Genomic DNA, 9,938 nt, shown 5'->3' with positions numbered 1-9,938 from the left:
CTAAGAGGAGAGATAAGGATCCCATTCTGTTAAAAAGCCCAGGGGTTTGCAAATCCAGCTCGGCCTTGTCTTCCCCTCCAGTGGGCTCTTTGGTGATTTTAAATGGGGACAAATCATCCTCTTGGAATAGATGATTAATTTTCTTTCTTTCTCCAAAATTAGAGGGGCGGGGGGTGGTTAAGAAGGAGTAGACAGATGAAAGGATCTATTTTCATAATAGCTACCGCCTATTGAGTGCTTCTTTTGGGCCAAGCCCTTTATATGTCTTAACTCATTGATCCTCACTACAGCTCTGAGAGGTGTGGATATCATTCCCACTTGATGGATGACGTCAGGAAACTGGTGAGTAGCAAAGCTGGGATTCCGCCAGGAGCACTTACATTTAAAGTCAAGTCCGGGTCACCCAGGATGTTCAAGGAGACACACTGATCAGAAGGGTGGAATACAACCCCAAACTAAGAGTGCCCCATTGAATTGGGAATTGATTAGATTTCTGGGCTCCACTCTGGGACTTCAACGTCTGAAACAGAAAAACAAAACCTAAAGGTGCTATTAGAGACTAGGACCAGGGCTTTTTGCTTCCACTTGGAAAAGCGTCCGGAGAGGCCCACTCACTTTCTATGTCTGGGCTGTAAGGAAATAAAGGTGGTTCTAGGAAAATCTGAAAAATATGGGAAGAAAAAAAATCCCTTCTGTGGTTTTTACTTTAACCAAGTCTCATTTTGCTATTTGCGTTTCGTTTTAAAATTAATGTGGCTCTCCCCACCCTTTAAATTGGCACATAAATAGCAAAAACAGAAGGAAGGCCAGCTACAAACTTAAATGTGGTGGGTTCTCAGGAAGGAGGGACATGACTTGAAGTGGAAATGAGGATTAAATGAGGTGCTTTCAACATTTCAACATTTCTACAAGGAATTTAGAGCATAAGCCCTTAGAACAAGAGCTTTGTCTGGGCCAGGCTGGGTATAGGGTCTAGAATCTGAACTTGCTGAACGGATGTGGGAACCCAATCACAATTTTAGCATATGCCTACATCCTGAAGCCATCTGGGTCACCACTGCGCTTATGGTTTTAAAATGCGGCTTCTAGGGGGATTTTCCTGTCCTCTGGGTCTGTCACTCCTGTCAGATCCCTTACTTTTCCAGATGTTTGGTCTGCAAATTCAGTCAAGGTAAGGCAACCGTTGATGATGTCACTATGCTTAGTTACCATAGAATGACTGCTCAACTCTGGAATCACCAGCTGGTGGCTTTTCCAGACAGGGACACCAAGGCAGAAAGGACCTCATGAGACTTGTCACTTAATAGTTCCTGAGTTTTTAAACAAGAAGAATCTTCCTCGTCACCCAATACAAGAGAGGTTGGGCAGTCCCAGGCTGCTTCCTGCTAAATTCTTGGACTTCTTTGTCCTTCCTGGCATCTTGGTCATTTTTTCAATACATCCACTCTACAAATATGTCTTGAGAGCCCACTCTAAAAAGTACTGGGGGCCTAGCAGTGAAGAATCCAACATGAATTCATGAGCGGTCACCTTCTCTCGTTCCCACCTGGATCCTGACCTCATGGCTCCAACTTTCATACCTGGTCCCACAATAGTAAGCGACTTGCTTCTCTAGTCCGAGACTATTGCTCAGACACATCTGACATCCTATCAGCCCCTAGCAGCTCCCTGACACCAGGTCCTCTGACCCCAGATCCCTGCCCTGGTGGTACCAATTGGCAGGTTTGGGCCCTCAGAAGCCAGGCTTGGGAATGTTCTGGTTCCAGCCCTTGCATTCTTTCTGGTCCTTTTCTAGTTGTCATTCCTTCAGCTCATAAGAACTCTGTTAATGATGACTGAAATAGCTCAGGCCATATTTATGAAGCATCTCTTACAACGAAGATCCCATAGTGACATAATTCTCCACTGTTCACAGGAAAACACTGGATTAAACAAACGACAGTGATTGTCTGGCAACGGACGCATTGGATAATGCTTACCAGTCTCTCAGGTCATTTTTTTATTATTATTACTGAATCTTGAGATCAAGTGATTCATAATAATGAGGGGAAGAAAGAACTCTGGGCTTGTTTTAGCTCTCAGGATTATTCAATTGGAAGAGCCTTTCACCCTTCACACCCCCAAAAAAAAGACAAAATGCTTAAGGTAAACTGCCAGTTTTTGTCTATCTGGAAAATCCATTACTACTGAATGATGTTGGACTTGACCCATTCCAAAACAATAAAAAGAGGATTGAACGTCAAGATTCAGATTTTGTCCCTGAAAATCCCTTTAGAAAAGGATTTCCAAATCAGTCAGTATTCTTACAATTCTTGACTTTCTTACCCCCAAGACTGTCCCATCCCTTCTAGATAACAGCATTATCTTCTCTCCCTTTGAGGAAGGCAGTGGCCCAGAGGCTAGAAGAATAAGGGTCAATAAGGAGGTCAGCTTTTGCGCCGACCTATTTGAATGGAGGGAAATTCTATGCGCGCCCTCTGGGCAAGAGTCTGTGGTTGTGCATTCGCTGGCTGTGGTCCAAAATCTCCCTAACATGGAAGACTGAAATATGCCAAAAGGAAGACCTGTCTGGGAAGGACGTGGGTCCTCCCACCAAGAAGTTAGGGGTGGTCAGAGGGGGCCCCTAACTCAGAGACTGCGTGTGCAGCTGCTGGGTTAAAGAGATTTGGAAACCACTGAACATTCCTGCTGGGATCTTGCCAAGCCCTGTTGGGAACCGGCTACAGTGCTTGTCTGGGGAAATTAGTTTTGCACTTTCACAGAGTGTGAAATTCCTCAGGGGCATTCTTGTACTCGGGAAGAGAAATCAAACCCAGCTCATTCCTTCAGGGTCTTTGCCATTAATAAAGCAGACGGAATCCAGTTCGCTCGGTCCAGCCTGGGGCCTGCGGTGGGTGGGGGCAGGAGCCGGAGAGTTTCACCTGTGGCAGAAGCCCTCCCCGAACCCGCGCAAGCTTGAGATTTTAGGGGATCCTGTTACCGGCTTGTAAACACCGTGAGTGACAGCCAACGCTCCCCAGCACCACAGAGGAGCTCAAACCCTTCCTATCTTCCTAGAAACCCTGGCTGCCCGACCGGCTGCTTGCTGTCTGATGCAACAGTTTGCAACGCAGTTCTGGGAGTCGAGCCCTGCCGTGGGGCGTCTGGCGCCGAACCGAAGCGCATGCGCGGGCTGGCTCTGCCCCCGCCGGGCTGATGTGGGGGGGGGGGAAGCTTTTCTCCAGATGTGCTGGAGGCGGGGCCGGGAGGGCGGGGAGACCTTTGGCAGCTCGCGCCTGCGATCTGAGCTTAATTAAACTTCTCCTGAGGCATTGGCTGACTGATTGACCCAGTGATCCAAAAAAAATCAGAGAGGCCCGAGTCGCCCCAAACGCACTGGGAGAACGAAGTTGAGGAGTTGGCTTTTGGTTTCTAGAGCGGGGCCTTTGAATTCAACTTCCCTTCCCAGAGCCTCCCAATCTCAGATGCTGTCGGGGTTCTAAAGCGAAGTCAGGCCTTGCTTGCTTGAGGTTTATTTGCAGGAGGGAACCGCATCACAGATTGTTTTTCAAAATTATCAACTATTCAGGTATTGCTTTTACGATTTTCTCCCATACCCACATTCCATCAATATTATATTTTTAATTGACTTTTTTATTTTATTAACTTTTTTCTAAATTAACTTTAAATCGATTCCCCTTTTTATGTATCCTTGCCCTAAGCAATAGTAGCAAAACCACAGCTTGAAAATAAATTCAGAACTATTAAAATATAAAAAATGTATATATGTTAGCTAAAATTGTCGTGAAACTCTGGAGGTAATAATAACTAACATATTGAGTTCTAAGCATTGAATCCATTCTAACTCCTCATGACCACATTAGGAGGTGGATGTTGTCTACATTTTACAGAAAAGGAAAGTGAGACACAGAGAGGTTAAGTAACTTGCCTTAGATCACAGAGCCAGCAGAAAACTTTCACCAGCCTGACTCTAAAGCCTGCATACACTGCTGTCCTAGGCGAGGAGGATCAATAGTAGGATTACCCAAATCCCAGCCCTTTCTCCAGACCAAGCTTAAATGTCAGGGCCTGAATGAGGGCCTCCAGGGAACTGGGCAGAGCAGGGACATTGGCATAGGGGGAGTGAGACTCACAGCAACCAGGATTCAAATGCCAATTCTGCTGTCACTGTGTGACCTGAACATTTTAGTTTCCTTATCTATCCATAGGAAATAGTTTCTTCCCATACCTCCCATCAGGCCAACTCAGGACTTCTCTCTAAGTCTAGAAGTCTCTCCTCAGGCGGATCCTTCCTTCCTACCAAGGCTGGATGGGTGTGGGCCCCTCCAGTATGTCCACTTGGCTTTTGTTACTTACCTGGATTATGGCACTTAATACCACTGTGTTGTGATTTCCTGCTTCCCCCACTGAACCTGAAGATCCTTGAGCACAGAGCCTCAACCTTGCTCACTGATGTGTCTGCAGCGCCCAGCTCAATGCCTGGCACACAGTGGGCACCCATTAAAACTGTGTGGAACTAGAGAGCAAAGTGGACCCTGAACAGAGGCAGGCCCTCTCCTCCCAGCTCCAGAGGGATGGCCACATCCTCAGAGAAGGGAGAAGGACCCTCTGGCCTCCCCAGGTCACTTGCACGAGGCACCACAAGGCAAGTTCAGTTGGTGACACTTAACGGGCAGAAATGACTAGGGTAAGGAACAGGGCTCCAGAATGGGTCTCTTGCAGGATGGACCCACTCAGCTCCACTCCAGTGTTCAAGCGCTCTTTCCAAGGGCAACACTTCTGAACTCTGGCCTGTTCAGTGTGTGTCAAGTGCACGCTTCACCTCTGATCATCTCACAACATCTGCAGGAGGTAGGCTCCATCCCTACTGCCGTTTTTAGCAGATGACCGAAGGCTGGTGCTGCCGGAGGTCCTCCCCCGGGGGTCAGTACTGTCTGAAACTGAACCCAAGTCCAGCGACTCCACAGCTAAGCTTTGTTCCTCCTTTGGAACCCAAGAGGTGTTTCAAATCCCTCTCTCCTCACCCCCACGTTCTGGGGAGGACAAGGTTCCCTATTGTGGCGTTCATCTCTCTTCCCTAAAGTAACCCATGAGCCTCTGGTTTCCAGGAGACTACTGGTACAAGTCCTATCGCTCCCCTCCGCGGACCACGGAACTGCTCAGGAGTTCCACCTATCAGCATTGAAACTACATTTCCCAGAATGCCGTTCTTGTCGGGAAAGAGAACAAAATACCCTATGTGTCTCCTATTTTGGGGTCGGAAAATTTGGTCACTATCTTGGACAAAGATTGGCATGCCCGTAGGCTAATTCTTTTGGCCCCTGGCAGCTATGAATTTCCCAGGCCTCAACGATGGGGGAGGGGTGGGCTCTTGCAGCCAGCAAAACCTTCAATTAGAGGAACCTGGCGTGGGGCTTGACCCCTGCACAGTAGGTATGTTTTCTCTCCGCAAGAGCCCTCGCCACCACCACCACCACCGCTTCCCTCTCATCACTTCCCTTCCTTTTCCCTTCTTCCAGATTCTTCTCTTAATTGCACCACTGTGCCACTCCCTTGTTCCCACCCCCTCCCCATGCCCACACCCACGGCTTTAACCGTTTCCTATAAAATCCAGCCCACCAGACTGAGGTTTTCTTCGACCCAAATGTTATTTTCAGAAGGAGCCATTGAGGTTGGGGAGTAATTGCAGCGTTGGGCCTCTGCGAGCCAAGCTGAAAATAATCAGCGAGGCAGATGGGGCGGGAAGAGAGCGCAGTGCCCTTCCACCAAAGAGCCAGAGAAACCCAGCAGAGTGAGTCAGAGGGAGGCAAGCGCCAGGCTGGGCCTGCCTGGCTTATGGCTGGGAGTTCAGTTAAGGGGAAACCGCCCAAGGTGTTGGGGCCTTTCACTGAAGCCCAGTCCAAGGTGGTTCCTGGCCGCACATCACAAGTCCATATTTCTTGTGACAGCCGCTAAACTTCTCCTGCTCTTACTCAGTTGGGCCATAGCAGCCAGTAGGCCACATTGGAACTTGACCTTGCCAGCTGGCTCCCTTGCCTTTGCAGCAGGGTTTCTCAGCTTCAGCACTATTGACAAGTTGGGCTGGGTAGTTTTTTGTTGTGGAAAGCTGCCCCGCTTACCGTGGGATGTTTAGCAGCACCCCTGGTCTCTACCCTCTTGATGCCAGTAGCTCACGCACATACACACACTCACTCTGTGGTGATAGTCAAAAAATGTTGGGCTGGGCTGGTAGCTCAGTGGTAGAGTGCTTGCCTAGCATGAGTGAGGCACTGGATTTGATGGTCAACACTGCATATAAATAAAGTTTCATCAACAACTAAAAAATTAAAAAAAAAAAAAAAAAGTCTCAGACCTCCCAGATGGGAAAGTCACACCTAGTTGAGAGCCAATAGCCATAGAAGGGTCACATCATCTATCCCCATGGTGGCCTCACAGGCTTCCCTCACATCTGAGTGGACCCAGATCCAAAGTATTGACCAAATGTTATTGCCAGTGGCAGTTAATGGATGCCAAGACAAGTGCCCACCAGGTACCAGGTACTGTACTCAGGATTAGTAACAAAGTAGAGAATGAGGCAGATGTGGCTCCTGTCCTCATGGAAATGACTGGCTTGTTGGGTAAGTCAGGCATTCAAGGAAAGGAAAGATGCAGGCTACAGAATACAAAAGAATTTCTGACCCAGATTAGGGATTCAAAAAAGGCTCTTGGAAGCCAGGCGTGGTGGTTCAGGCCTTTCATTCAACAACTCAGGAGGCTAAAGAAGGAGGATTTCAAGTTCAAGGCCAGCCTCAGCAACTTAGCAAGGCCCTCAGCAACTTAGTGAGATTCTGTCTCAAAAGTCTGGGGATGTAACTCAGTGTTTACGTGCCTGTGGGTTCAATCCCCTGTAACAAAAAAAAAAAAAAAAAAAAAAAAAGGCTCTTGGAGGAAATGAGGAATAAGTCAATTGGATACTCAAGGATGGGGAGCGTTCTGCAGACCAGGGACAGTGCTCAGACACCTTGAATTAAGACTGCCATATTTTAAGTGACACAGAAAAGTTTGTCATGGACCAGGCTTAGGACAGGGGAGAAGTATTTTCTCCCCTCACCCCCAAAACTTGCATTTCCTGTCCTCCTCCTCCAGGTTCCTAGCACAGTATGTAAACTTAGGATCATATTTAACCATATTTAAACCACCAATCCCCTCGTCCTCACTCAACCCTCCTCCGTCAACCAGTTACCAAGATCTGTTCTTCTACCACGAAATCTCTGTGCAAACTGTCTCCTGGCCTTCGTTCCCACCACCAAAACCCTGATCTGATGCAGGCTGTCTTCATTACTCAACCAAATTGGAGACATAGCTTCCGAACGAGTCATTCTCCAGAGCCTACCTCAGAGAAAGACATACATCTAATTGTGTCTCCCTTGGCTTAAAAATTCTGCATGGCTTCCAGAGGTCCATCAACCTGCATCCTGCCCTTCATTAACCAAGCGCCACCCACCTCACTATACCAGACCACCAGCCACCCCTGTGGGCGTCCACACCTCCATCCCTCTGCTGTTCTCTGTCTGAAGTGCTCTTCCCAACCAAAATCATTTGGGAAAATCCCACATGTTCCTTAAGACCCGCCAAAATGAACTCATTATTCTCTTGTTCCTCTGCTTCTGTTTTTCCTCAGTCCTGGGGAGTGAACCCACCGGTGCTCTGCCACTGAGCTACATCCCCAGCCCTTTTTATTTTTTGAGACGGGGTTTCATTAAGTCACCAAGTCTGGCCTCGAACTTGTGGTCTTCCTGCCTCGTCCTTCCAGGTAGCTGGGGTTACAGGTGCATGCCAACTGCACCCATCCCTCCTGTCTCTAAATGCCCATTCTAATTCTTCCCATTGTTTTATTTGGACTTTTAATAACACTGCTAGTTTATCAATTGCCACATTGACCCATGATTATCTGTTTCAATCTGTCAGTCCCCTTAGAGTCTGAGGACCTCATGGGCAGGTTGATGAAGTAGACCCTGCTACTCCGTTCTCCCCTTCCAGCTTTCTAAGAGAAGCCAAGGAAACACAAGGCACAGGGTATAATTAAAAGTACCAGCTAAACTGTTATAACTAGTCAATCCAGACTACAGAGACTGTGGAAGCCCATGGGCCTCAGTGGGACCTGACCCCTTGTTAGGCCCCAGGGATGGGCCTACGACCCTTCCCAAGAATTGATTCTGGTCCTAAATTAGTGTGCAGCAAAGATGTTCCTGGTTGACTAATATCCACTCTCCTTTAGGAATGGAACTGATTTTCCACTGAGCCAATGGCTGCCTCACTGAAGACTACATTTCCCAGCCTCCCTTGTAGCTGGATGTGGCTGAGTCTAAGTTCTTACCAATAGACAATGAGCAGAAATGACTACCAATTTATAAGCTGTGCCCTCAAAGGAATGTGCATGTGCTCTTCTAATCTTCTCCCGTCCCTTTCTTTCTGACTGGGAGATGACAGAAATTGAAGCAGACTCCTTGCATCTAGAGAAGGGAACCACATTTGAAGGATGGCCAAGCCCTCCCATCAGTCTTGGACTGCTTTCCTCTTAACTCTTATGTGAAAGAGATGAATTTCTTTAAAAAAAAAAAAATATATATATATATATATATATACACATATATATGTACATTTTCAGTTTTTACTTTATTGAATTTTTTTTTTTTTGATACCCAGGATTGAACCCAAGGATGCTCAAACGGTGAGCCACATCTCCATCCCTTTTTATTTTTTATGTTGAGACAGGACCTCACTAAGTTGCTGAGACTGACTTTGAACCTGTGATCCTCCTGCCTCAGCCTCCAGGGCTGCTGGGATTATAGGCGTGCATCACCATGCCCACTGAGACATTAATTTCTATTATTTACATTGCAGTATTTGGAATCTCTCTACTATAGCAACTTCTCCCACACTCTACAAAATGCACAGGGCCTAAGCTTTTCAGGTCTCAGGAATTGGTTCAGGACTGAGCATGTGACCTGCTTAGGGCCAATAGATAGAAGAAAAGTTGGATGAGAGATTCCAACTCCTGTTTTTATAAGAGAGTTTCCTGGAATAACCTTCTCTCTTTGTCTCCTCTGGACACTGCTGAGCCTGCAGATCCCTTGCTACCTGCCTAAGGATGGAGCTATACACAGAGGAAGGCAGGACCAAGAGAGTTGCAGAGAAGGGCAGACCAAGTCTGAAGCCCACAACAAAATACCACACCAAGTCCAAGATCAAGGAACACCAGAAATGATTCCTGGTGAGGCCTATTCTTGGCCGGTACATGACTGCCGTCTTTCTCACTGTGGCCTCCTATGGCCTCTTCTCTGTGTGCACATGCAGAAAGGAATCTCTGGAGTCTTGTCCCCTTCTTATAAGGACACCAGTCCTATCTGATTAGGACTTTGCCATCGTGATCTCATTTAACCTTAATCACCTCCTTAAAGGCTCTTTCTCCAGCTACAGTCACACTGGGGGTTGGGGCTTCAATGCAAAAAAATTGTGAGGGATAATAATTCAGGCATAAGATCCTCCCTACCTCTGAACTTTGTGCTGTGAGAGCGGGGGCATCCTTTTGGTGAAGCCAGCTTGAGGTGGCTTTTGGTGTTTCCGTTGTTGTTTGTTTCACTCTGCTCCACAGCCCTGCTGTCCTAGCCCAGAGCCCAGTGCACAGAAGCTGTCAATAAATATTTGTAGAATGAACAGACAATTGCTAATGTTCTTGTGCTTGCAATGACAGCCTCACAGATAAGCCGCAAGCCTTCCTCTTGCCCTCTGCCCAGCACCTAAAGCCATCATGTGGACTTCATTGCTAGAAAATTCTCAGACTTACCAACTGGCTTCCTACACATTTCGTTAGTCAGCTTTCCATCAGCCTGAGAGGAGAGTTTTATTTGGGCTCATGATTTCATTGGTTTTGCTCCATGGTCACTTGGTCCTGTTGC

The 9,938-nt window shown here is 47.3% G+C and overlaps 1 long non-coding RNA gene across 3 annotated transcripts; it reads left to right on the top strand.

Moving 5' to 3' along the window:
- Nucleotides 1–272: 272 nt before the first annotated feature.
- Nucleotides 273–9,176, top strand: LOC306640807. Of its 3 annotated transcripts, XR_013757920.1 has the most exons (4): nt 297–342; nt 1,090–1,171; nt 1,916–4,851; nt 8,755–9,176. It is a non-coding gene; the product is annotated as an uncharacterized lncRNA (long non-coding RNA). The 3 variants fall into 3 exon arrangements; XR_013757919.1 differs by lacking the exon at nt 1,090–1,171 and having other exon boundaries at nt 273–342; XR_013757921.1 differs by having other exon boundaries at nt 303–1,171.
- The last annotated feature ends 762 nt before the right edge of the window (nt 9,177–9,938 follow it).

This window comes from Sciurus vulgaris, assembly GCF_902686455.1.
Source record: "Sciurus vulgaris genome assembly, chromosome: 11".
Lineage (NCBI taxonomy): Eukaryota > Metazoa > Chordata > Mammalia > Rodentia > Sciuridae > Sciurus > Sciurus vulgaris.
Note: the sequence above shows the minus strand (reverse complement) of the source record. Positions and strands in the feature narration are given on the sequence as shown.